Consider the following 26809-nt stretch of genomic DNA (forward strand, 5'->3'; position numbering starts at 1 on the left):
GATACTGTTTAAGGGGAAGAAAGGGGGAAGCGAATTTAGAAGGCTGAGCCTTACATGAATAGTAATATAATAAACTTTATTCGGATTTTACAAATCCATAAAAGCAGTACAGGTAAAAAATCTTCAGTGAAATATAATTTCAGATTACTTAAAAACAACAAAAAAGAAGTTTTGGAAATGTATACAGTACTATTATAGTTAAAGGTTTTTCCTGTGTCCATATATACATTTCAGAAAGTTAAGGACATGGTAACATGTGGCTTCGGTATCCAAAAGCTGCAAGCTCAACATGGCTACTCGGCATTGTCTGAGACCCCAAGATTTTAAAAGAGTTAGTAACCAGAGTTTGCGATGTTCCTGATAAAATTTACAGAACAGAACAGTATGAAGGGTGGTTTGGCCTGATATCCCATCGCATGGACATGGAAGTGAATTTGGGTCCCAAACGTTTGGCGTTGGGAAAGCTACCAGTTTATGAAATATGTTCAGTCTGAATCTTATCAGGAGAAATCGTTCGAAGGTACCAATGTCAAGGTTTAAATAGGGCTGCATTAAAAGGGTAGATTAAACCATTATTGCGTGCTGCACCGACTGTTTCCCAGCTTCTATTTGTAGTCTCAGATTGCCCAGATGGTCCAAGGCTCGTTTTTTTAAGTTATTTTTTGAGAGTTCTCCAATTTTTTCGGGGTTTAAATAATATTTTTCTATTCCAAGGTCAAAGAGAAAGGTCCGGATATAAGCCAGCCATTTAATTTTTAAGACATAGTCCAGAGACATTGCATCCGCCAGTATTGTTTTTGTGATGTCGTTTTTATCTGACGCCCAGATACGTCGCCAAAGGAGGAGTGGTTGAATTTTGGCAAGATCTTCGATATATGGTGCCCCCAATTCTAAATGGCAGGCGTAAGTCGAGGAACTTTTGGGGGCGGATAAAAGGAATCTGAAAAACTTGTTTTCTGCAATTTGCAGAGAGGTGACATCCGTATGGCCCCATAGTCCTGCTCCATATAAAGCTGTAGATTGACACTTGGCTTTATATATGGTTATCAATTCCCTGGGCGGACGTTTTCCTAGTTTTTGTGTAAACGACACCAATGCGGCTAATGCTCTTTTAAAACAATGTTTTCTGGCTTCTACTGCTGGTTTCCAGGAGAGTTTATTATCTATCATGACTCCCAGATAGCAGTATTCATTTGTAGAATCTATTCTTTGGCTGTCAAGGTAGATGGAGTTTTGCTGTTTCCTCCCAACCCCAGCCTTCATTACGAAAGTCTTTTTTACGTTTATGTGAAGGTCAAGGGTTCTCATAAACTGCGAGTATCTATTAAGGGACCTTTGGAGTTCACGGGGGGTTTGTGCAAGGAGGACGGCGTCGTCCGCGTAGAGTAGGGCGGGGATCGGGCGATGTTTGGCCAGTGGAAGGTCACGGGCACCCTTCAGGAGCTCGACCTCCAAGTTGTTGGTGTAGAGGGAGAAAAGGAAGGGTGCCAGGACACATCCTTGTCTGACCCCACGCTCCACTCTAAAAGACGCCGTCAGTTCCCCCTTTGTCCCGTAGCGGACTCTTGCAGATGGATTGGAATAGAGTTCCCTTAAAAAGTTCAGGAGTGATGGATCTACCCCCATCTGTGCTAAAAGGGACCACAATTTTGTATGGGAGACGCAGTCGAAGGCCGCGGACAAATCTACGTAGGTCATGTAAAGTTTTGCTTTCTTTGCATGCACATATTTTCCAAAGATTATCGATAAATTTAGGGCTTGTTCCACAGTACCTAGTCCTTTTCTAAATCCAAATTGAAGATCGGATAGGATGCCTCTCTCTTCCGCCCAATCCTGAAGTCTTTCTAAAATCACTCTTCCTGCTATTTTTCCCAGTGAGTCCAGCAAAGAAATTGGGCGATAGCAGGCAGGGTCCATACGGTTACCTTTTTTAAATATCGGCACCATAATGGACCTTGTCCATGACTCCAGAATTCCTAATTTTGCCGTGGCAGTGCAAACCCTTGTTAAAATCGGTGCCCAAAGTTCTGTTTGATGTTTAAAAAAGTCTGCCGGGACTCCGTCCGGCCCTGGAGCTTTTCCTTTTTTGGTTGAGTTCAATGCCACAAGAATCTCGGAAATTTCAAAATTTATATCTATAGGGTATGGTAGGAATATTTTTTCCTCTTCTTCCGTCTCTTGGTCAGAGGTTGGTTTTTGGAAGATGCTGGTAAAGTGTGATACCCAAGTTGCAGCGTCTATAGCAGCTTCGATTTTTGGGCAAGTGTCGTCTGCCAAGAAAGGAGTTCTTATAATTCTCCAGAAGGCTTGAGAGTTTTTTTCTTGGGCACTGGTGTGGAGTTCATGCCACAGCGCTTGCTTCAGTTCCTCTTTCCTCTTTTTCCTTATTTTATGGTATTCACTTCTGAGGGTGGCTATTGTACGGGAATCCCTTTCGTTTTTGTTTAAGGCTAGCTTCAATTTTGTATGAGCCTTCGTACACTCTTGGTTAAACCAGCCTTTGGCCCGGGATGGACCGAATTTTTGTTTTTTTGTGAGTAAAACCTTTAGTTTGTCCATAATTTGGGCAAAGTTATTTAGAAGCTCCGCGTCATTAGTTGCTATGTCCAAACAAATTTTAATTTGGGAATAGACTGATCTTATTAGCTCTTTGGTAAGTTCCTCTGGGTTTATCCCTCCCCATTTTATTGAGTACCCGTTTACTTTATCCATATTGATATTTTCCTGGGTCAATGCATTGGCTATTATTACTGGAGAACATTGTTGATAGTTTAATGAGACTTCCAAGGTTAATATTGCATGGTCACTTTGAGGATTTGGTTTGACTTCAAAGTTTTTTATTCTTGGTTGTAAGGATGTTGATATAATTATGAAGTCTACCGTGGTTTTGTAGCCTCTTCCTATGTAAGTGGGTGCAAGTGAATTATCCCCATAGTCCCAGGTGTTTACTATCTGGAGATCCAGGTCGGATAGGAGATCATTCATTTGTCTACCCATTTTATTATGCAAAAAATGGGTGAGTGAGAGGCCATCTTCTGTCACCATGCCAGGACATTTTCTTTTTGGTTGGGTACAGGCGTGAAGATTGAAGTCGCCTGCCCATATTATTGCGGCCGGGCCTCTTTCTCCTTGTTTCATTCTAAGAGTAAATAATTTTTCGTGAAGATGGGCCAGGACTCCCTCAAAGTCCAGTTCATCCAGGTTGTTATAAAAATTAATGATAACTATTGACTCTTTTTTCTGAAGGAAAAGACCAAGGATCTGCAAATTAGGTGCCAGTTCTATAACCTTTATTTTAGCGTTTTGGATAGTGTTGGCTACGTATATGCACAGACCTCCCTTTGGTCTGCCTATGTGTCCCGACTGCGCGAGAGAGGAGTATGTTTTGTACCCCTGCAGGTGATGTTCTTGTAGTGACCATGTCTCCTGTATGCATATTACTTGGTAATTATGCATGTGGTGCATGATTGTCCCATCCTCTATTTTTGTCCTTAAACCGGCGATGTTCCACGAGATCAGACTCAGGATTGTTGGACTGTCCCTTGAGCTTTTTACTCTTTTTGATTCATTAAGGATCTCTGGGGCTGGAGGAGTCTCTAGGTCTGGAGGGACTAATAGGGAGACCGTGGGTTCCAGTAGGTCTGTGTGGATTTGGGAGTGTTCTTGTGGTTGTGGTAGTCAATCGACGCACTCCAAAGCGCTATACCTATTTGCTAATTGAAGGCCATTCCAGCTATCCCAGCGTGTGGGGTCACTGTACTTTCTCCAGTGTTCCTGTCCACTCCATTCATCCCTGTCTCTGCCTTGGTAGTTAAGGCCTAGTGGGTTGGACGGGGGAAACCGTCCTTGCCGCGGCTGCTGCCATGGGTGAGTGTTGTATTGCGTGGATTGCTGGGGTTGCCACCACTGTTGGGTGGTATGATATGGGTATTGAGGAAGATGCGCAGGTGGATGGGTCGCAGGGTGTATGGATTGAGGAAATTGGATGGGGGGTTGCCACTGGAAAACTGATTGTTGTGAATTTTGTGGGAATCGTGGCATGTGTGGGTGCTGCTGGTGTTGATACATATTGTATTCAGTGAAGTTTATAGGCCCAGTGTTTAATGGGAGTACAGGAAAGGGGAAATTTTGCCTTGAGGATGGGGGTAGGAAATAGGACAAGGGTAGGGGATTTATTTGGGTGGCTGGTCCTCTGTTGGGTGAGTTGCAAATATAGTTTGATGCCCCTATCTCCCTGAATTTGATGCTGATGACATCCCCCGCTATTGCCTTCGTGCTTCTACCAACCCAGTCTCCTCTGCGTGCAGAGAAGATGTCACCCCTGATGTGAGCGGGTAGGGGTTTATGGAGTTGGAGCCACTGTGCGCATTTGTTCCTCAGCTCTACGAAGGTTTCTCTTACGCCCTCCTTCAGTGGGGGAACGGCTGTTAGCACCACCACGAAGGGAGAAGCTTCCGGGGGTAAGTTGATTATTTTGGGCTGAGACTGCTTGGTCTTCAGTTCCGGAGGTTTTTCTTGGGAGGGGGTTTCTGCTGGAATGGTGGTATTTCCTTTTTTTTGTCGGTTATTTGTTATAGTTTGGCCTGCTGGACCTATTTGTGTGGCAGAGGGGAGATCTACCGCCACCGAAATAATTTGGGAGGCATCTAGATTAGTCCCTTTTTTAGCTAGGGGTTGTGTTACTACCGCTTTTCTGGTTGGTGAAGTGTCAGGCTTGTTTGTTTTACCTGTTATTTGTTTGGGACTAGATGGTTTTTTTGGGAGTATTTCCTTTGCCCCCTGCGTTGGGGCGGGACCATTCCCGCTTGCCTTACAACTGCATTTGGTATTGATTAGTGACGTAAGTCTGTCCAACTTTGATATTAGGGGTTTGATCTGTGCTGTAATTTTGGCTTCGAGGTCTGATTTTAGGTCCATAACCATGTTTTCCACCCAACAGGGGATACCTGCCGAGGAGTTTGGGGTGGGCGTGATCAGGTTATGATTCTTTGTTTTTGTTTTAGGTTTTTCCTTGATAATTGGCGTAGCCTTAGGGAGGGTGGAGGTGTTTTTCCTTGATTTTGTTGGTTCTAGGGTCGTTACTGGATCAGGTAATAAGGGATTACTGATGGCACTCTGATCTAATTTTTCAGTCGATGATTGGCAAGCTTCTAAGTCTGGGGTTGCTTCAAAGTCGACATATGATTGATCAGAGTCAGTTTGGGTTACGGATAAATCTACAGAATTTGGAACAGTCATTGTAGGAACGATGGTTAGTGGCAGTGGTAAAGAGCAGTTGTTAGCAACCTGGTGAGCAGGGGAAATTGCGGTAGCAAGTGAGCCGAGCGAGGATCGTTTGGCCTGCATGAGGTCCAAGGAGACTCTTTTCTCCAGTAGGATGATACTCTTATCAATGGTGTCGTTTACCCTGGATATGAAAAGGTCTATAGGACCGGTCACTTGTGTCACCAGTGTAGCTTTCTTAGACGTGCTTCTAGTTTTGGGACGCATCGTGATATTCTCAGTGATGTGCTTCAGAAGTCGTGGGGGCCTGCGGAAACGAAGTAAAGTACAGGGTGACAGGGCCGGGGCCGTCCTCGAACGGCCTCAAACGGCCCTGTCTTTGCCCAGTCTTCGCCCGTGCTGCGTCCCGCGCTGCGGGAGTGAGATGTTATTAAGTAGGGAGCGTAAAGGGCAGGGGGCGGGCCAGCAGGGAGAGCGGACCGGAAGCTCTTCCTTGGTCTTGCAGGGACTTCTGGGAAATGAAGTCCCCGCACGCTCGCAGCCCCGCTGGTTCCTCGCGCCCCTTACCGCCTTGCTGCCGGCGTCCTCGCGTTGGTCCTTGGAGATGCTGCCTCTACCAGCACCCACCGGCGAGAGGTGGGCTGGGAGGCCGGTGCGCTGCTGGGCTGATAGGTTACAGCGTGAGTGATACCTTCCGCTTCAAAAATAAGTAAGTAGGTGTCCCACAGGGTAGAGGAAGAGGAGCGCTTTTAACTGGCTTTGATGGGCGGGGGGCGGGCCAGCAGGGAGAGCGGACCGGAAGCTCTTCCTTGGTCTTGCAGGGACTTCTGGGAAATGAAGTCCCCGCACGCTCGCAGCCCCGCTGGTTCCTCGCGCCCCTTACCGCCTTGCTGCCGGCGTCCTCGCGTTGGTCCTTGGAGATGCTGCCTCTACCAGCACCCACCGGCGAAGCGGCACCCGCGAAGCGGGTGCGGCGAGAGGTGGGCTGGGAGGCCGGTGCGCTGCTGGGCTGATAGGTTACAGCGTGAGTGATACCTTCCGCTTCAAAAATAAGTAAGTAGGTGTCCCACATGAATAGTACAAAAGCTTATTCCCAATGAATGCACCCGAGGGTGCAACATACCTCATGCGACCAGTGGTAGTTGGTCACAAATAATTATTTCCAAAATCAGTATTCAAACATAGTCATCAGACAATGTGGTTGTCGACCTGCAAGGGAGCGACATAGCTGAAATCAGTAAATGCTGTGTGGCTGCCAGATATCGCAACTTAATGGAGATGTATTTAAAAACATTGTTTACCTTCGAATCTGGTGCCTTCAGGACTCGAGGTGCAAGGAGCTCAATCCCAATATTCTGTCCCTTGAATTTTACTACAAACCAAAAATGGATGTCTGTATTTAGAAAACGATCGCGTTTTTTGTGAATCTAAAGTGCCCAGGGTGTTTAATAGAAAAGCTTACTTTGTGCGCGATTAGCTGGGAATGAATTCCGTCAGGATTCCAATCTGTTGGACCCTCCTGGCGGTGTTACTTGCTTCAAGTGAGGGCAAGACTGTGGCTCTGTGCCGGCTTGAATCCTAAACCAATGACGGAAACAGCGTTACTATGGAACCCTTCGCGAAGGGCAAAGCATGTGTGTGCGCCCAAAAGGAAAAGCGGGACTGAATTGCACTGACACAAATCAGTTCAAACGCATAATTCTGAAGAATTGGCATTTGTTGGAGGATTTGGAACATCCCCTAAAGAAACCCATTTTCGCCATGCGCAAAAATAAGAGCATTGGACAACATCTGATCAGGGCAGACAGCTACATTCCAAAACAAAAAAGCGACTTGATATCACAGTGGAACCTTAAACCAATAAGCACGCACCACAAATGTGGCAACTGTGTATCGTGTTCGACCACTTTGGAAGGCAACACATTTGACCATGATGGGGTCAGATGGAAACATGAAATGTTCACAAATTGCAGGACCAAGAATGTCATCTACGCCGTGGTATGTCCCTGCAACAAAGTGTACATAGGAAAAACGAGTCAAGCAGTAAATGCACGGATCACACAACACCGATCTAGGTTGAAGAAAAAGGTAACATCTGCACCCATGGTTGAACATTTTCTGAATAAAAACCATGGAGAAAATGATTTCAAATGGACGGTCCTCACATGGGTGGACCCCAAACATTGTTCGCAAGACATTGAGGCTGCACTTTTACGCAAAGAGGCGTACCTCATTATGAAGTTTAACAGCGTAAATAATGGGTTAAATGTATTGAGTGAGGTAACCAGAATATGAGTGGTTCCATTTTCCTATATTGTCCCCTTCAAAAGAAAACTACAAGTCCCACAACTCCTAGCGGCATGAATCATAGCAATCTAACCGCCTGATTGGCTGGTTGCTGCACGTGACCACTGGGTGGCTTTTCACTATTGCTATCGCGGTAGCGTTCCGCCTTCTCTGCCCCTCTGTTTGGAATACACCGCGGTAAATTAAGCACTCACGGTGAGTCCCGCTTTTCCTTTTGGGCGCACACACATGCTTTGCCCTTCGCGAAGGGTTCCATAGTAACGCTGTTTCCGTCATTGGTTTAGGATTCAAGCCGGCACAGAGCCACAGTCTTGCCCTCACTTGAAGCAAGTAACACCGCCAGGAGGGTCCAACAGATTGGAATCCTGACGGAATTCATTCCCAGCTAATCGCGCACAAAGTAAGCTTTTCTATTAAACACCCTGGGCACTTTAGATTCACAAAAAACGCGATCGTTTTCTAAATACAGACATCCATTTTTGGTTTGTAGTAAAATTCAAGGGACAGAATATTGGGATTGAGCTCCTTGCACCTCGAGTCCTGAAGGCACCAGATTCGAAGGTAAACAATGTTTTTAAATACATCTCCATTAAGTTGCGATATCTGGCAGCCACACAGCATTTACTGATTTCAGCTATGTCGCTCCCTTGCAGGTCGACAACCACATTGTCTGATGACTATGTTTGAATACTGATTTTGGAAATAATTATTTGTGACCAACTACCACTGGTCGCATGAGGTATGTTGCACCCTCGGGTGCATTCATTGGGAATAAGCTTTTGTACTATTCATGTAAGGCTCAGCCTTCTAAATTCGCTTCCCCCTTTCTTCCCCTTAAACAGTATCGGCGGATACATTTCCACGCCCTGATGAGAATCCGATGATTCATACATTGGAATTCGAAACGCGTCGGCAAAAAGTCATTTGTGACAACAAGTCACTGGTTTTGTCTTAATTGAGTTTTGATTCCCATTCCTGCGCTTACGGAAAATGGTTTCTTGATAACTAGATAGCGACAGGAATTTTGATTGTATTTTGATTGAATGTATAAGATGCAACTTTTCCACGTATTGTTTTATATGACTGTATGATACTGTCACACTTGTTATTTTGTTAATAGCTTTTCATGATTTGTAATTCGTTTGCACTAATTCATTTGTGTCTAATTTTTGCATACAATGTTTCTTCATGCTTTTCCCTGGCAAAATTGATGTTTGCTCAATGTACAGTTGACTATGTATCTTTCTTTGGTTTCTTAAAGATTTAAATGCATAAAAGCTTAAATGCAAATGACATTATTGTCAGAGTTTACTAATTAATGTGGTTTTCTCTGTACGGTTCATTAATGCGTGCACAATCGTGCTCATAAGAGGCATAGGTAACCCCCCCTTTCGTGGCATTTAATAGGCCCTACCTACCCTCTTTCCCACAGGGCCAAACCCCTCCTTTCCTCTCATCCCTGGATTTGGGCATTGCACCTGATTAGTCAGGCTAGCGGTTCTATCGCTAGGGCGAAAAGTAGGGAGATAGGGGGAAGACCTGTCTCGTTCCTTGATGGATGGGGAAGTCCTCCGAGAGGACCCCATTGATCAAGACTTGGGTTGATGGATTGGAGTATTACACAGGTACAATACCACTAATGTATGATCCGAAGCCTGCTCGGGCCAGCACGGCTTCTAAGTATCTCCAGTCCACTGTATCAGAGGCTTTCTCGAAGTCTATCAGTAGCAAAGCCAGATATGGTGGAAGGAGGGGACAGTAAGCCATTGCCACATGCAGGCGCCGCAGGCATTGCCTCTTACAGTGATGGAGCATGAACTCACACTGATCAGGATGTATTAGGGTGGTGAGTATTGCTTGAGGCGAACAGCTAGAATTGTGGCGTAGATTGTGACCTCTGTTGATGAGTGAAATCAGATGATAGTACGAGTAAGAGGCTAAGGGAGGGTGCACCTTCGGGATGATCACCATCGTGGCCACATCTATGTCGTGCGGTAAGGCTCCTCTCTCCGCTGCTTATGCGTGCAGAGTTTGAAGCTGTGGTGTCGAGATCTCCGTGAATGAGGAGTAGTACTCCGCTGGATAGCCATCAGGGCTTGGGATCTTGCCTGTCGCTATTGCAGAGAAGGCCTTGTCTCCCTCTTCCCTCGAGATGGGTTGATCAAGCATCTGAATGTCAGTCTCAGGCAGCTGTGGGTGTGGGACATGTCGCAGTAAGTCAGAATTGAGTCGAGGGTCAAGGCACTGGAATAGAGGCGCTTATAGTATACAGCAAATGTCTGATCTATGGCTGCGGATGCTTGCTGAGTGCAGCCCTCGGCATCCACAATTTTGGGAATAATCCAGTTAGCCAGAGGGCTAGATACCAGCCAGCACAGGAGCTTGCCATTTTTATTTCCCCAGCCGTAAACTCAGGCTGTAGAAGAGCTCGACATTTGCTTAGCCGATTCTAGGGAGACATGACAAATTTATTCGCGCAGGAGACCGAGCTGGCGGGACTCAGTGTGCCCATCCGTTGCACCTGTGGCCTGCTCCAGTCGGAGTGCACTGGCCTCCAGCTGGGAGAGGTGCTCTTCATGGACCCGGTACTTCTTTTTGATATGTCCTTTGGCGAAGCCTCTGAGTGGCTTTACTGGCTGGCCAGAGCGTGCCAGGTTAACTGACCGTGCCCTCATTACATCGGAAGTATTGCCTAAGCTCCTTCTTTAGTGTCTTTCTATATTCCTTGTCTTGAACAAACTAGGCGTTAAGTCGCGATATGGGGAAGAAAGCGCCCGTGGCCCCCATCCTCCCTTGTCTACTGTCTACGGGTGACTGGTACAAAAATGAAAACGATTCCCCCCAACCAACCCTGCTCCCCATACTTCTTCCCTTGAAACATCTGTTGCCTTAACAGTAGGAACAAAAGCAATTAGTGTGATTTGAGGACTGAGTAGGGAACCCTCCAAGTTGTAGGATTTGGAGAGTTTCAGGAGGCCGGGATGATTTAAGGTGGTCGAAGCGGGCATGAGGCCTCGTTTACTACTTCCAGGAGCTTCGTTTCATATTGCTGGACTTTGGGAGAGGTCTGTGTCTCCCGAGCTGTCCATCGTTAAGGTCAAAGATAGTCTCTGAGGTGTCTCCTCGCCTGGCTCCAGTCCCGCAACAGACTGCGCAGCTTGACTCCACAGGAGATCCAGATGTGCTACTAAAAGCCGCTCTAGCCGATGAAGATGCTTTTTTTCGGGCATTGCGTCCCTGCCGGGACCAGTTGCATTTTCTCTGAGGTTTAGCAGCTTTGCCTATCGTGGCACTAGAGTGCGCCTCCATGGGGGACGACGAAGCAGTGTTGCACAGTGAGAGGACGCTCCTCCGTATCCCAGGTCCATGCCAATTCAGGGGAGTAAAAAAAATTGCTTTTTTAAAATTCAGGATCACTCCGAGACGGGCCAGGAACAGAAGCGATATGAGAGGTGGAGAGCCCGCAGCTTTGGTTGACCACATTGTAGGATTGTTGCTGCGCCTGTACCACTATAGTATAATCAGGGAATAATATCACCATACTTCCTTGACAGGAGAGGTCAGGATGGGAGCGTGCCTTCTGTAGAATAGAATCTATTTCTTTAAAGTTGAGGAGGCATGCTTGGGGTCCCTGGTGGCGGTTTAGGCACGAGGGACCAATGGGCCCGTTCCACAACAAACTATGGTGAGAGGTGATCAGAGGGCAGCCATGTTTTAATCCAGCTCGCCATAAAAGCTGCAGCTTGAGCAGGCTCTGTTCCTTCCGGGATACCCACAAAACGAAGATTAATCCGGCAGGAACAATTTTCAGCATCCCCTGCCTGCCTATGTAGCTTGGTTGTGTGGGATAAAAGATATGATACCTGTCCTTTCATTGTCGCTACATCGTCTTCTACGGTGGACAGGCGGGACTTGGCCTCGGATCCTGGCTGTGGCGTTGCAGAGATCTTGTCTAATGAGTGCCATATCTAAACACACCTCTCCTTTCTTGGTTTCAACTGAGTCTTGCGAAGTGCTTATAGAAGGATGGTGGCCAGGTGTTTTGGGCAGAGCCACACCACCAGTGCCCACGCTGCCAGTCATTTACTGCTCCATTCAGGTTCAGGAGGGAGGCGGTTTCACTGCTGTCTTTGCCCATGATTGGCCACACTCTCCCCACCCCTGTCGCAAGTGAGGGGGGGGCCAGTCCAATCAAGGCTGGCAAAAATCTAAGGTCCAGGGAGGTTTGAGTCTACCACCCGTTTTACTCCTCCAGCCCCTCCCAGGACCCATTGCAAGATCTTCTACCTAGGGCAGGGCCAATGGACCAAAGAACCTAGGTGAGCATAGGCAGGGTCTCAGTCCCAGATTTGCAGGACTGTCCTGTTGCCCAAGGCGCCCCACTTCCACCAGCTGTGTCGCCTCCCCAGACCAGGGCTCGGATGATGGCATCTACATGGTTTGAAAGTTGATCCCTTTGTATTTATCCCATTGGTGCAGCTGTCCTGTTTCGATTTGCCCCAGTACTTGGAGCTTGCATTCCTGACGTCGAGTGGGGGGAGATTTGCGCTACCCCTATGGATCAGGGGATGGGTAGGCTCCATTACCTCCAGCACTTCTTTAAAGGGGACCGAAGGGGGAGCCACTCGGCCAGCACTCCACTCCTTTGGGCCCAGCTGATTCACCGGGTCTATAATCCCCTACTTGAGCTCTGGCTTCACCATGGAAAGTGGGTCAGTCGAGTGCAGCCCCAGTCTTTCACTCCAGAGGGCACTCAGTGTGTCCACCTCTGTCTGAGGGTCCCGGCCGGAAGGCAGAACCTGCCTCCTGGGCATTGCAGGGCCGCAGCATGGCAGGGGACCTCTCCATCTTTCGGGCAGGGGCAGGCCGGGGCAGATCAGGCTCAGAGAGCTCGGGGGGCCCAGAAGTCGAGAGAACTCTAGCTCAGTCTGTTCAGTCGTGTCGGGCAGTCACCTCCTCAGGGCCGGGGCCTCATGTCTGCAGCTACGTTGGGGTCCACACTCCCTTGTAACAAGGGCCCAGCTCCACACCTTTTCTGCCCCCACACCTCCTCACCTGTTGGGGCACCGGCCATGGACAGTGGGTCCCTTGAGTGCAGCTCCAGTCTTTCGCCAGGGGTCTCCGGGTGTCCGCCTCTGTCCGAGGGCAATCGTCAGACCAGCAGAACCAGCCTCCTAGGCGTCGCAGGGCCCGCAGTCTGTCAGGGGACCTCTCTCCATCATTTGGGCATGGGCGGGCCATGGCAGATCAGTCACAGCTCCTGCTGGTGGTTGGCCGTGACCAGCACCATGGCAGCTCAATGTGGTAGTTGGCTACCCGAGTCTCTACTGGGGGCTGCCATTTTGCCTAGGGCGCTGGAGGTTCAGCTGCCGGACCGGAGATCTTCCTGCAGCCTCCAAAGCAGGATGAGGTCAGGATGGAATGACTACATCCCCTGCGATCGCTTCTCTGTACATCAGGATCGTGGCCGCTCAACCCTGCCATTTGGTGACACAGCCGATTGCCGATTTTCAGCACCCGCCTGCACCTTCAACTGCCTTGGTGGGTCTTAGTGCCATCGAGCATCACCAGTGTGTCTGGGGATGGTTAAGGATATCCACAGCTCCTCTCCCTCAAGTAGGACGCGAGCGGGTGACAGGGCTCCAAAGCACTCGGAATGTGACTGCCATCTTGATGCCTCTTTGCCATCATCTTTAACCCCTTGCCTGCGCTGAACGTTCCGCGCTAGTGCGGAGCGTTCTATTGCATGGGCGGGGCCGCGACGTTCAACGGACGTGCGCAGCACTACCGAGGTAGTGCACGCGACGTCCGCTGAACGTCGGCAGCAGCGGCGGGGTAAACTGACTTTTAACCACTTTGTCTCAGAACGATCAATTGAGGCGTGCAAAGCTGATTTTTTCTCATTAACTCTCAAGTAATTTCACTTTAATAGGGACCTTAATTTACTGCCCTCCAGGCTCTGCTTCTAGCATCATCACATCTTTAGCTAATGTACTATCTCCACTTGGCCTGCGCTATCCTATTCTCCTTGTTATCGTAGATTTTAATTTGCACTTCGACGATGTTTCTTGTCCCATGGTAGCGTACTTGGTCACTGATTTGGTGGGTCTACAGCTCCTTCAATCGGTCTCTTGCCCTACCCATATACTTGGGCTTACTCTTGATTCTATCTTTTTTAACCTGGTTAATTTATGTACCAACACCCCTCTTCCGCTCACCTTGTCCGATCATCTTGCTATTGTCTTCCCTTCACCAAACCCCCAACCCGTCCATCCACAGCGCAGGTGTGCTAGGGTGACTCCCACCAGCTTTACTCAGCCGTTCGTCTCTAATCGTCCCTCCCTCGACAGCTCATCGTGATTTATACGCAAACAAAATCCTCTTGAGAAATGTTTGCCATTGTTAAGTTTCTCTCCTCCCTATCTCGAGTTTCATTTGCCACCGCTCATTCAGAGGATGGTTGCAATGCTTTAGCTCAGTTCTTTTCAGACAAAGTGGCAACTATTTATGCTTCCTTTCCATTGATGCTCCTTGTCTTAACACCCGTTTCGAATCCTCCGAGGAGTGTTATATGTTGCTTCACATCAAACCTATTGAACCTGAGGATTTGTCTCCCTTTATTGCGTCAGGCTCCCCACGCAATCCTGCCTCTCCCTCAATTCTGGAATGGGGGGCGGAAGCTGTTGGGAAAACAACTCTCAATTCGGTCCACCACTCAGTGGCCGAACTCTCTTGGACATGTACCTATGCCCAAGCCTAGGGATAAAAACCTTGGTGTTTGATTTGAGGAGCGGCTCACTTTTGACAGCCAAATCACAGCTCTGACACACAAAAAATTTACCGTGCTGATGTTTCAGAATTAGTACAAATGAAGCACACAGACGCTGACTTTTGCCTGGGTGCAGCCTGAGGATCTACGGAGCAGCCTGCCCTCTATCCCTTGGGATACCTTCACTTTCCGCCGCTGCTCGCCGCACCCGCTCCGTGGTCAGCAGTGAGGGGCGGTGGCTGCTTGGGCGGCCAGAGACATCGGGAGGAGGAACCAACGAGCAGCAAAGGGCGTGTGCCAGCAGGGACTCTCAAGACCAGCAGTCCCTGCGCTGCCCAGGTGTGCACGGCCGCGCCCCCAGCGAGACACGCCCCCCGCCTGCAATGCCCTCTATTTAACAGCTCGCCTGACGCTCAGCGGGACGCGAGCGGGACGCCGAGCGAAGCCCGGGCAAAGGGCGGGCAGTCTGTGGCAGTCAGAGGCTGGGCTGGGCCACCCCCCTGTCATCTTTCGAGTTAGAGATAGTTGCTTTACGGTTGGGGGTCCAGCTGCCCTAATGCCTACCCGTTCAGGGAAACCTTTGAGGGGCGGGGGCGAGGGGGCGGCAGGGAGCACAACGATAGGCACGATGGATGAATTCATCACTAGAGTAGCTGCTGTTATAGAAAAGGAGATTGTGATGACACAGCGCCGCCTTTCACAAGATTTTTTCCCAGCGAGACGCTCCTCGCTAGGAGCGGTGGCACAGGTCCTGTCTCCCACCTCCGTTCATCCCACCTCCCCTCTCCCAGGGATCGTGCCCGAGCAGCCACGGCTTGCTGCAATAGGGGCAAGTATTGATAGGTTGGAAAGCTTAGTTGTGCAATCATTGCCCCTTAGCATCAGTCCCGTAGTCACGGGACCATGCTCCGTTGTGCAGCCAAGCCCTTCCATCAGTCAGGACTGTTACTTACCCTCTCAAGATCCTCCCTCGGGCCCGAATCAGGCGTGCTTGGCCCATGACTCCTTGGTTCGCATCAAAAGGAAAAGGGCTGTGAGTACTCGCAAGGGTAGTTTTACAACACTCCATAAGCGCCCCAGGAAGCAAGCGCCAAGAGGCCCCGGCTCAACAAATAGCTGTTGTCCTGCTACGCGGATCCCTGAGCCAGTAGGAGGAAATGTTCCTGTGGTAGCTGTGGCTGAAGTTGTGCAGGCACACCCTATCCCCTCTGCCTTGCCACCAGCACCACAGGAATTGCCTTCCCTAAAGTTAATTGAGAACCTGGTTAAGTCCCTACTGGTCCCGCTATTCGATCAAGTTAAGGGTCTGGGGGAAAGGTTAGATAGGTTCGAGCAGACGACCTTAGATAACTTTTTTTCTATGAAAACCCTTATCAAACTCCAGTCATGGGCTAGAGAGGACAGTACGGGTGGGAATGATGGAAAGGGGGCTACAGTGGGCTCATTACAGGCAATATCCCCGTTAACGACTGCATCCTCTACAGCAGTAAGTAAGGACTCGACTACTGCCTCTGTGGTCCCTGCTTCCGTGAAACCGGGAACTGTTACTCATACTGCCCTGGTCCACGCAAGCACTTCCCAGTTACCAAAGAATGTAAAAACCAAACCAGGCCTAATGAAGTTGCAAGTAAGGGGGGATCAATCTAAGCCAAAACGATCGGCCCAGTCACCAGTTCATGCCAGGGGAGTTGCCTCAGTTGTAAAGGCAAAAAAAAGTAACGAGCCATCTGGGAGCTCCTCCCTCAGCGGTCATACCACAGAAGGCGGCCCCAAAATGTCTGCCAGTAAATCTGCCCCCAGAGTGTCAACCCTATGTTGCTGTCCTTGTTAATGTTCCCATTCTGAAAGATGCCCAGTTGGAATCCCACCAGGCCCTAAAGAATAAAACCATGCACTGGCTAAAAGCCAACAAACCCCTACCCAGGGGTGTGGATGGTTTGATTCTTGGAGTGCGGAGGGTGGGATGGGTAGGTCAGGGCAAGAAACTATTTGAAGGCGATTGCGTGATAGTTAACTTTCAAGACACTAGAGTTGCCCACGCAATCTGCAACCTCAATCCGGTTGCGGGTGGTCCAGGCATTGATGTTGTAGATTTAACATACTTCTACCCGAGGCCAGTTACGAACTGCCTTGGCCTATCCGATGTGGTTACCTGCCAAAACAACACTGGTAGTGAACGGTATCCTGTGATACCTCAGTTCCAGCCGCATGCTGTATGGCCAAGGTCGAGTTGGGGTCCTATGGGATATTGACTTGCTGATTCCCTCGGGGAGGCTCGGGGGGGGGGGTCCTACATCTGGTGGGGTTTTCCATTTTACCCGAACGTCAATTAATCCATCTATTCCAACAGGAAAGTATGTAGCCCCAAAGGTTAGACGGGAAATAGGTCAGGGGCGGGACCTCAATGGAGATGATAGTGGCCCTCCTATTCCGGTCAATGCAGTCACGGGTGGCGTTGTTGTGTCCAGTAGTGCTACAGCTGTGACGGACCCTCCTTTTAGGGTTCTCAGCTGGAACGTGGCTGGACTAGATAGGAAGTTGGCCTTGCCCGACTGGAATGCCCTTGTGGAGGAACATTCCATCTGCATGTTCCAGGAGACTTGGTGCAGGGAGCCCACCCACAAGGCGGGTTATTCATCCCATTCTATACCTGCTGTCTATCCAGAATCGGGCAGGGGACATCCCTCGGGAGGCCTCCTTATCTGGGTGGCCTCTTCCCTTAACTGTAGGGTAGAGAAGCATCAAACTAATTGTCCGGATCTCCTCAACATTATCCTAAGAAACTCCAGGGGCCGTGTCATCCTAAACAATTATAACATCTATGCCCGGGGCACAAAGGGAGGCAGACAATCGACCACTATAGCTCTCCTAGAGAGCTTGCTCAGGTTGTCCCCTTACAAATCATGTACCTTGGTTGCGGAGGACTTCAACTGTACGTTCGAGCCTCTCGGCTCGGACGTCACTCTAGAGCAGGAAGAGGAAGATCAAAGGAGGGGGATACCGGCTCTAGAGCTAACTCCAATCAAGAGATGGACGGAAGTGGCTCTCCAGATTACTACTCTGACTATGGAGTTTGACCTGAGGGCCCTCAACGGCAGGACAAGATCTGACAAAGCGGGATCCCATACGTTTAATAGGCCTAACCACACGTCTAGAATTGACTACATTCTTCTCAACGTCCACCTATGGAGCACGGTGAGAGATATGGAAATTATATCGTCCACCGAGAGCGATCATAATCTCCTCTCTCTTGCCTTGACTCCCTGGTGGCTGGTGGGCATAAGGGGTTCGTCTCCACGCACCACTGCTTCTGGTGCAACAGTTGTCTCGAACTGCGGCAGACGGCTGAAGTGGGCTAAGCTTACACTCTCGTTAGAGAAGGTAACCATCATAACGCAGCTACAAGCCGCTGTTCTAGACAAATTGGATTCTGCTGAGGGAGGCTCAGCGGAGGTGTCTGGGTTGTTCAGTGATCTGACCCTGGCTATAAGCAACCTGTTTATTGTCCAATCTAAGTATACTGGGGCCAAGACACACACAGGGAAAGGACAGGGTTGATTTAACCGCAAATGCAGGGATTCCAAAACACTGCTAATTGAAGCTGTGAAATCGATGTCCCCAATAAGGACTAGGGAGGCTAGGAAGCTTTATTCCCATTGCATAAAAATCGTGAAAAAAGAGTGGGAGGATAATTTCTGGCAGGATCTCTTGGCCGCTAGTAGAGGGAAGGACGCTAAGGGATTTTGGAACTTGGTGGGCTCCAGAAATCGTCCTGATGACACTCTGAGGACTTGTACGATTCCAGCCCAGGCGTGGTTTAACCACTTCAGGGCCCTATATTCAGCAGTAGAAGGCCCTCTTAACGAGCCATTTTCCCTTCCCCCACACCCACTGGATAGAGCCATTGACCCTTTTACTGTACGAGAGGTCACGAATGTTATTAAATCCTTGCTCCCCCTGAAAGCAGCTGGCCCTGATGGGCTTCCAGGGGACCTACTTCGAGCCCGAGTGAATGGGGCAAATTGGTTTCTGCTACTTTGAATGCCATCCTAGAGGGAGGTCCTGTCCCTGAGTCTTGGAAAGGGGCAGAGGTTGTCCCAATTTTTAAAAAGGGCTGTCGGGATCAACCAGGGAACTACAACCGATAAGCCTGATAGACTCAACCCAGAAGGTGGCGGGAAAGGTGATCCTGGGGAGGATTCTTCAATGGGTGGACGAAAACCACATTTTGTCTGACTTTCAGGCAGGCTTTCGCTCCGGTACGGGAACTATTGAGCAAGTGTTCAGACTGATGCTTCTACACTGGAAGGTGGTGGAGCTGGGCAAAGGCAGTCTCTACTTGGCTTTCATTGACCTAAAGACTGCCTTTGACCGGGTTCCTAGGGAGGAACTTTGGAGGGTTCTACAGGGTCTTGGGCTTACATTCTGTCGCTCCTTATCAATTTACATACGAACAACTACGCTCAGGTGCGATGGGGCCAGAATGGGGAAAAGACCGATAGGATCCCGGTCCACAGAGGCGTCCGACAGGGATGTGTATTAGCTCCCACACTATTTTCCCTGTACGTAAATGGTGTGGTAGAGCACCTGCTTGACGAACCAGCAGATGCACCCTCCCTGGGGGGCGTGCGGATTCCAACCCTGTTATTTGCCGACGACACCCTCCTAATTTATAAGACTCCCCAGGGTTTACAGAAGCTTTTGAACCGCTTTCAGGATTTTTGCTCAAAAAGAGGTTTGGTCATCAATGTGGATAAAACGAAATACTTGATCATGCACCCCCCACGGAAACTTGGTCGTCCCCCAGTCTTGAACTCTGTTCCTGTTGAGAGAGTCTCCGAATTTGATTATTTGGGAATTCGAATGAGTGATGCCATGAGCTGATCACCCCACATAAATAAAATGATCCTTAGCCATAAAAGGGTGGGTGGAGCACTGCTAAGGGAATATCGTAATTCATCTAAACAATGTGTAGCTCCAGTAATTGACATCTATAAAGCCAGAGCCGTTACGGCAGCACTATATGGGGCCTTGGAAATTCGGAGGCTCTATCCAAGGTGGAGAATACATTTTTGAAGGATCTTCTGGCTATTCCTCCGAGTACCCCAACAGTCCCGGTGTTATTGGCCGCGGGATGCAAATCGATCAACGACCAGGCTCGCCTCCGGCCCCTCCTTCTATGGGCACGCCTGTGGAGAGTCCCTCAACTGAAAACCTATGCAGATGGACTGTCTGAGGTGATGGGAATGGGTGGTTGGCACAAGATCAAGTGGCTAAGGGACATCAAAAACCTTTTGGGGTTCGGCTTCCTGCCAGGCCGGAATACGGCGCTCAACCTCCGACGGGTTCATAACGTGATGAGTAGAATGCCGCACCTCCGGGAAGACGCAGCCATTCTCTCCCTCGACGCTACACTTGCCTTCGATTCTATAGAATGGTCGTACCTCTTCTCGGTCCTACATCGCTATGGCTTTGGTCCCAAATCCATCCAGTGGATCCGATTGCTTTACACTGATCTTTGGGGTCAAGTCTATGTTAATGGACACACATCCAGGCGATTTCCTCTACACAGAGGTACGAGGCGGGGTGCCCACTATCCCCTCTGTTGTTCGCACTCACTCTCGAACCTTTGGCCCACTGGGTCAGGACTGACAACTCCATCCGCGGCCTCCAATGGAACGATGACACGATCGACAAGATCTCACTCTACGCGGACGACATCCTCGTATACGTCTCCTCCCCCAAATCATCTATCAATAGTCTATTACACGTCATCACCAACTTTGGCAAGTACTCGGGTTTTTCCATTAATTGGTCCAAATCGATACTATACATACTACACGGCCCACCACCTCCCCTCCCACGGGGCTACTCGATTGAACTGGCCCAGGAGGGATTCAAATACCTCGGAATTTTTGTCACTCCAGACCCAAATATATTCTATGATCGCAACCTTAAAGGCCCACTACAAAGACTTCGTGATGACATTTCTCATTGGAGATCGCTCCCTCTCACTCTCCCCGGCAGAGCAGCCCTCTTTAAAATGCTAGCACTCCCTCGATTCTTATATGCCTTACAGAACTGTCCATTTCCCATAGCCGATTCTTATTTTAACACGCTCGAAGGAGACCTGCGACTCCTTCTCTGGGACGGCGGTTCTCCCCGTATTGCTCTCCTCTCACTTACACAGGGGTGGTACGACGGAGGTATTGCCCTGCCGCACATCCGACTTTACTATTGGGCTACCCAACTGACCGCCACTAACACATGGATCTACGGTTCACCCACGAACCCGGCTTTTCACCTAGAGCAGTACCAGACCGGCCGCGGGGGCTATCTAGAAGCCTTATATGGTAAGAACTCTCGAGCCCGATATATAGGCCCGATGTCCCACACAATCACAATCTGGCACCGAGCTAACAAACGGCTTGGGTGGGCCAACACTCTTACGCTATCCACCCCACTGTGGACCTCACATAAACTGGGCTCTCTCTGCCACTATCGGGGTTTTGACAGATGGGACACGACTGGCATCTCCACTCTAGGTGACATGCTTCACAAGGGTAAACTGCTGACGTTCGAGGAACTCCAGAAGACACACGACTTGGCGCAATCTGAGGCTTTCCGCTATCTCCAAATCAAACACGCCATACTTGCCAACGTCCCTGATCTTTCTTCTCTTCCACAATCCTCACCCCTCGAGGATAGACTCTTATCGGAACCCCTCCAGGCCAAAGCAATATCGCACACTTACCGCAAATTATGTAATAACATGCCCAACGCCTTCCAACTCTTACGAGACAAATGGCAGGGCAACATCGGAGACTTAGACGAGACAGACTGGCAAGCGGCGCTGATGTCCCCGCGCGAATCAGCTATCAATCATAGATTCCGACTCATACAATTAAAGATATTACACAGAACATACATGTCTGCCCCCCTACTGGCCAAGATTGGTAGACGCACATCTGACCTCTGTCTCCGTAACTGCGGTCTGATTGGTACTTTCTACCACATTCTCTGGGAATGCCCAGTGATCCAAGACCTATTGGAGCGAGCTGTTCGCAAAATGACCGATGCTCTGGGGAAGCCCGTCCCTCTGACTCCCAGGTGCGGACTCCTGAATATATGGGACCCCACAGATCTAACTGCACTGGAGCAACAGTGGGCAGCTCTGGGCTTCCTCTTACTGAAAAGGGAAATAGCAATGCAATGGGGCTCACCAGCTAAACCGCTTTTGATCAGATGGGTTGCTGCTATGGATGTGTGTATGTTGTCAGAAAAAACGGTCTATAAGATCAGGGGTTGCCCTGGTGTCTGGGATAAAAAATGGGGGCAATGGAACGTCTACAGAGGTGAACTGTGTACTTCTCCCTCTACTGAAATGTCATTGGCTAGATCTGGTTCCCCTCGAAATCGTGCTGGCGATCCATTGCTGTAACTTACGTACTCTATGTCAAATATGTTTTTTGTGATTGACTGCTTGATACCACCTCTGCTTTTGTTCAATAAAATATTTATATAAAAAAAATAAAAAACCTTTTGGGGGAACTGGGCTTGGGGTCTTGTTGGATTACAAAATCTGCCCCACCGAAGGCAACCCTAAAAAAAAACTTTATTGGGAGTGGGTCTCTGCTCAACTCATCGGCAATCCACGTCACTGCAATTCCACCGCAGCTTATTTGAAAATCAAAGACGTGGTTGCCTATGAGCCCTATCTGGACTTGATTACAATACCATTAGATCGGGCACTTTACATCAAGTTCAGAGTGGGTACTTTACCCTTAGGTGACCTGCTCTCAAGATGGAACATGCCTGCGCAGGTATCACCCCATTGTGCCCTTTGTTCCACTAGACTCGAAACGGTGGCACATTTCCTTTTTGAGTGCCCAGATTATTCCCGCCCAAGAAGACGCTAGCTCAAACCTCTTTGCAGACAATTGGGAACTCGCCAGTACAAGGTGGCGCTACGCATTTTATTATCTGATACTTCTTCCCTTACAGTCTGCGCTGTTTCTAAATTTTTTAAATGGGCATGGTTGATTCGCTTAAAAAGACTTGCCATCTCAATTTAATTCCATTTTAACTAAATTATTCTATGTGCAATGGTACTTTTTTCTACCTGTTCTTAACTTGAATTAGTCTTTTATATTTATGATGTGCTGTTTTTATATCCATGTAATGCTTTTATGATATATGCATATCAAAATAAAGCTATCAAACAAACAACCAACCAACAAATGAAGCACATTTTTTTTAAATTCTTAATTGTGGTGGAAATAAATATTTCAATACGATCAATACACTAGGTCACAGGTTTCCAAACTTTTCATGTTGGTGACACACCCTTTTGTGAAAAAAATTTCAGGGACACAGTAACGCGAGGAAGCACAGCGAGCGAGCCCAAACCACCTATGGTGGGTTCGGGCCCCACACACACACACCCCACCCCACACACACCACCCCACAGACACACCACCCCACAGACACACACCACCCCACACATACACACACCACCCCCCCCCCCACACACACACCACATCCCAGACACAGAGACTTGAAGGGCACTGTTAAAGGGTACTAGTGAGGGAATCAGTGGCGGAGGTGGCCTTTCCCTCCATCTGTCTCCCTCCGACTCTCTCCCTCTGTCTCAATCCCTCTCTGTCTCCCTCCCTCCCTGTCTCACTCCCTCTCTGTCTCACTCCCTCCCTGTCTCACTCCCTCTCTGTCTCACTCCCTCTCCCTCCGACTGTCTCCCTCCCTCTGTCTCCCTCTCTCTCCCTCATTTGTAATATCCTTGCAAAAGGGGTCAAAACAATAGTGCACAGGTGCCGATTCCCTCTGAAAACCAAGATTACAATATTTTTATAAGCCAAACTGAATATATATGTAAATATTCCTCGGCTTCTTGGAAAAAATATTGGGAATTCATTGGGAAATTAAAAATGCTACAATGTATGGCTAGGTACGATCTGAAAGAAATCTTCAAAGAAGGTGTGCAATTCATAAGTGACAGTGTGCATTAATCTGGGATGCTTCCCTTCCTACGAGCCAGAGCATGGGTTCTATCCGTTACCTTTCAAGTTCTCCGATAGCAAGGTCACAATATTTCACCAATCTTCAGAATTGCTGTACATCTTGACCCAGCACACACAATGCAGTCGCCTTATTAATAGTGTGTATCCCCAATTTTAAGAAGCAGGGCCTTAATAAACTAATTCTGAGCCCTAATAAGAGGAGACACAGAGTTTAAGAGGGAATGATTCACAAGTATAGTTACAACCGCAATAATATTTACAGTGCTTTGAGCCTTGTTATTTCCAGCTCACTCATACGTCTCCTGAGAGAAGGCAGAACCTGATTTGTATAAATGTAATTCTTTTCTCAGATTTTTCAAGTGACTCTTTGGCCATTTCCTTGATGGAGATGTAGCTCTGATGACTGTTCCAATCTTTGTTAAGTCTTGAATCGTTTATAATTCTGGTAAGATTCGTGATGACATTTGTAATATGCATTTTTAAATCAGTACAACGCTACTTCCCTGAGAAATTCTTGAGCAGGCCTACTACAGCTTTTTTTTCCCCCAGACACTATTTAATGAAAAGTAAAATCGCCCATCCTAGTTAAATTAGTAAGCCTAAATTCCAATCTTAATTGACTGACTTGAACATACTTGGAAGCTCCAAACCATATCAGGCTGCGGTGGACAAGACTGTCTCCGGATCTTTTTTTAATTTAGAGCCATATGAAAAGAAGCAATATCGAATAGATGGAAATAATTTTGCTCTGAACAGTTCCAGGATAGAATCTACACATGGGCTACTTAATTTAAAATACATCTGGCGTAGTTAGTACTGCACGTAGCATGCCCTGTTTATCTCTGCCTTATATTGAATTGTGGCACGTTTTCCGGGGGCACACACACAGCTGCACCCAAGCAGTTCACAGGTCTTTAAAAGACCATTATTCATATTATGGCCCTTGCAGCGCCTCTCTGCCTGTTGCTGGAAGGCCCGCGGGGGTGATCTAAACAGCATGCTAAAACCGGGACATTTGGATCCGCACCCTTCACAAGTCGTTAAAGACTTTGCATGTTAATAGGGCTTTGTTGTTGCTTCGCCCCTTCTAAGAGCCCCTGCAGCGCGACTCTGCCTATGCGACACACCTACATATGTGGCGCGACACAGGAATGTGTCGCGCCACATAGTTTGGAAAGCTGTGCACTAGGTGATGACATGCTCACATTATCGTTTGTGTGCAGTAAAAACCATATTTCGGTGCAAATGCAATGGTCATTTAAACTGAAAAATTGTTGTTTGTAATGTCAGTGCGTTAGCACACCATGTACGCTCCACTGCTTGGTTCCGGTCCAGGGAAGACCTGGCTTGGCAGTTCAGGCTGGACTGTTCCCATTAGGCACAGGGTCAAGACTAATTTGCATATAGCTGGGTCTGAACTGGTGAAGTGACCTAAAGAATGATGATGGATTCAACCCAGATCTGTGACTGGGGGTGAGTGTCTGAAAAGTTTCAGCGCTCAGTCCATCATCCCTTTGTGTTTACTTCACACTACACCACTCCTTTCCACACCACTTCATTCTATGACACAACTCTGACAAGACACTCCCCTCCACTGTGAGACACTCTATGACAATCCAGTCCACACCACTTTCCCCACTCCACTGTTCTCCACTCCAATCTATTCCACTCCAATGTACCCCAATCAACCACACATCACTATGCTACAATCTATTCAATCCAAACTACCCCATTCCACTCAGCCTGACCCTCACGCCACTTCAATCTACCCCAATATACCGCACTGTCCTCTAATCTACCCCACCCCACCCCAATTCAGCCCCTCCACTTCAATCTACCACAGTCCCGTTTGCCCCACTCCCTTCCACGTTACCCACTCCACTGCAGTGTATCCAACTCCTCCCCAATCTACCACACTCTAACCCACTCCAATCTACCACACTCTAACCCACTCCAATCTACCACACTCTAACCCAATCTATGCAATTCTACTCCAAACGACTCTTCCATACTCCACTTTGCCCAAATCTACCCTACTTCACCCGAATCTCCTCTACTCCAATCTACCCCATTCGATTCCACCCAATGTACCCCACTCCAATCCACCCTAATCTAGCCCACTCCCCCTTCCCCAATCTATCTCTCACTCCACTCCAATCTATTCAACTCTACTCCACACCATTCCACTCTACCCCACTTCAATACATAACATGCCACCCAAATCTACCCCACTCAAATCTACCCTACTACAATATACCCCATCCAATCCGCCCTACTCCAATCTACTCCGCACCTCCCTAACCCAATCTAGCCCATACCACTCTATCCAACTCCACTCTACCTCACTCCAATCTGCCCCAATATATCCGTCTCCACCGCGATCTACTCCACTTCAGTCTACCCCACTCCACTCTACCCGACTCCCACTTGTCTAACCCTCTCCAATCTACCCCAATATATCCCGCTCTACTCTACCCTACCCCCTCTCCATTCCACCCTACTATAATCTGTCCCACTCCAATCTACCCCAGTATATCCCACTCCACCAACCATACTTCAATCTACCCCACTCCAATCTATCATGCTAATCGACCCAACTCACCTAGTCCAAATTGACCGCACTCTACACCCACTCCAAGCCAATCTACCCCACCCCACCCCACTTCACAAACATTTAGCTTTGCTGAACAGCAGCCACACTGGTGCACATAATTGCTCAAACACATTGCCAAAGCCAATATCTCTCGCATAGGCAAGACCTATTTGCTTGCCTATGCTTCTTAATGTGTTGAATCAGTTTAGAACCCATGTTTCCTGTTCAATAGGGGAGGACTGAGCCACTGGACTACCATTTAAATATATCAAGCGTTCTTCAGCAGGGAGTGCTACTGTCTAACTGCTAACCAGTATCCTTTTGAAATGTATTCTTGAGGAGACCAACTGGGTTTGGTAGTTAGGGTGGGAGCATAGCAGTTGTAGGACATTATCCCACATGCATTTACTACACAAGGTAAGTATACATGAAGTAAGGAAACCTCCTATAAAATAAATCTCACTTATATATTTTTTAATTAATATAAAAATAAATATTTTGTTGGGGGGTACCCCTCCATCCTCTCCTTTTTTGTGACTTTACTGCCCAAGTCCCTCACCTACCCCAAAACGCACCCTTACCACCCAATTCCCATAGCCACCCCTAAACACAAAAAATGCCTTTACAACCCAATTCCTTTAGCCACACCTAAGCCCGAAAAACAGCCTTACCACCCTATACCCATATCAGCCCCTAAAAATACCATTACACTAAGAATATATATACATATATATATATTCCAAAAGAAATTGCTCACGCAAGTGAAGAGACCCACACGACGTCTGTTTCCACCTTTCTCTATTGGGAAGCAGCAGGCACAAACAGGTCTTTAGAACGTGACTGCCGCCATTCTTTGCCATCGCGTTTCAGAAATCCATC

The 26809-nt window shown here is 48.4% G+C and overlaps 1 protein-coding gene across 6 annotated transcripts in view; it reads left to right on the forward strand.

Annotated features, from left to right (window-relative positions):
- Positions 1 to 26809, forward strand: part of LOC144792652 (uncharacterized) — a 546052-nt gene that overhangs the window by 29356 nt on the left and 489887 nt on the right. The gene's annotated exons all lie outside the window — the stretch shown is intronic.

This window comes from Lissotriton helveticus, chromosome 11 (assembly GCF_964261635.1).
Source record: "Lissotriton helveticus chromosome 11, aLisHel1.1, whole genome shotgun sequence".
NCBI lineage: Eukaryota > Metazoa > Chordata > Amphibia > Caudata > Salamandridae > Lissotriton > Lissotriton helveticus.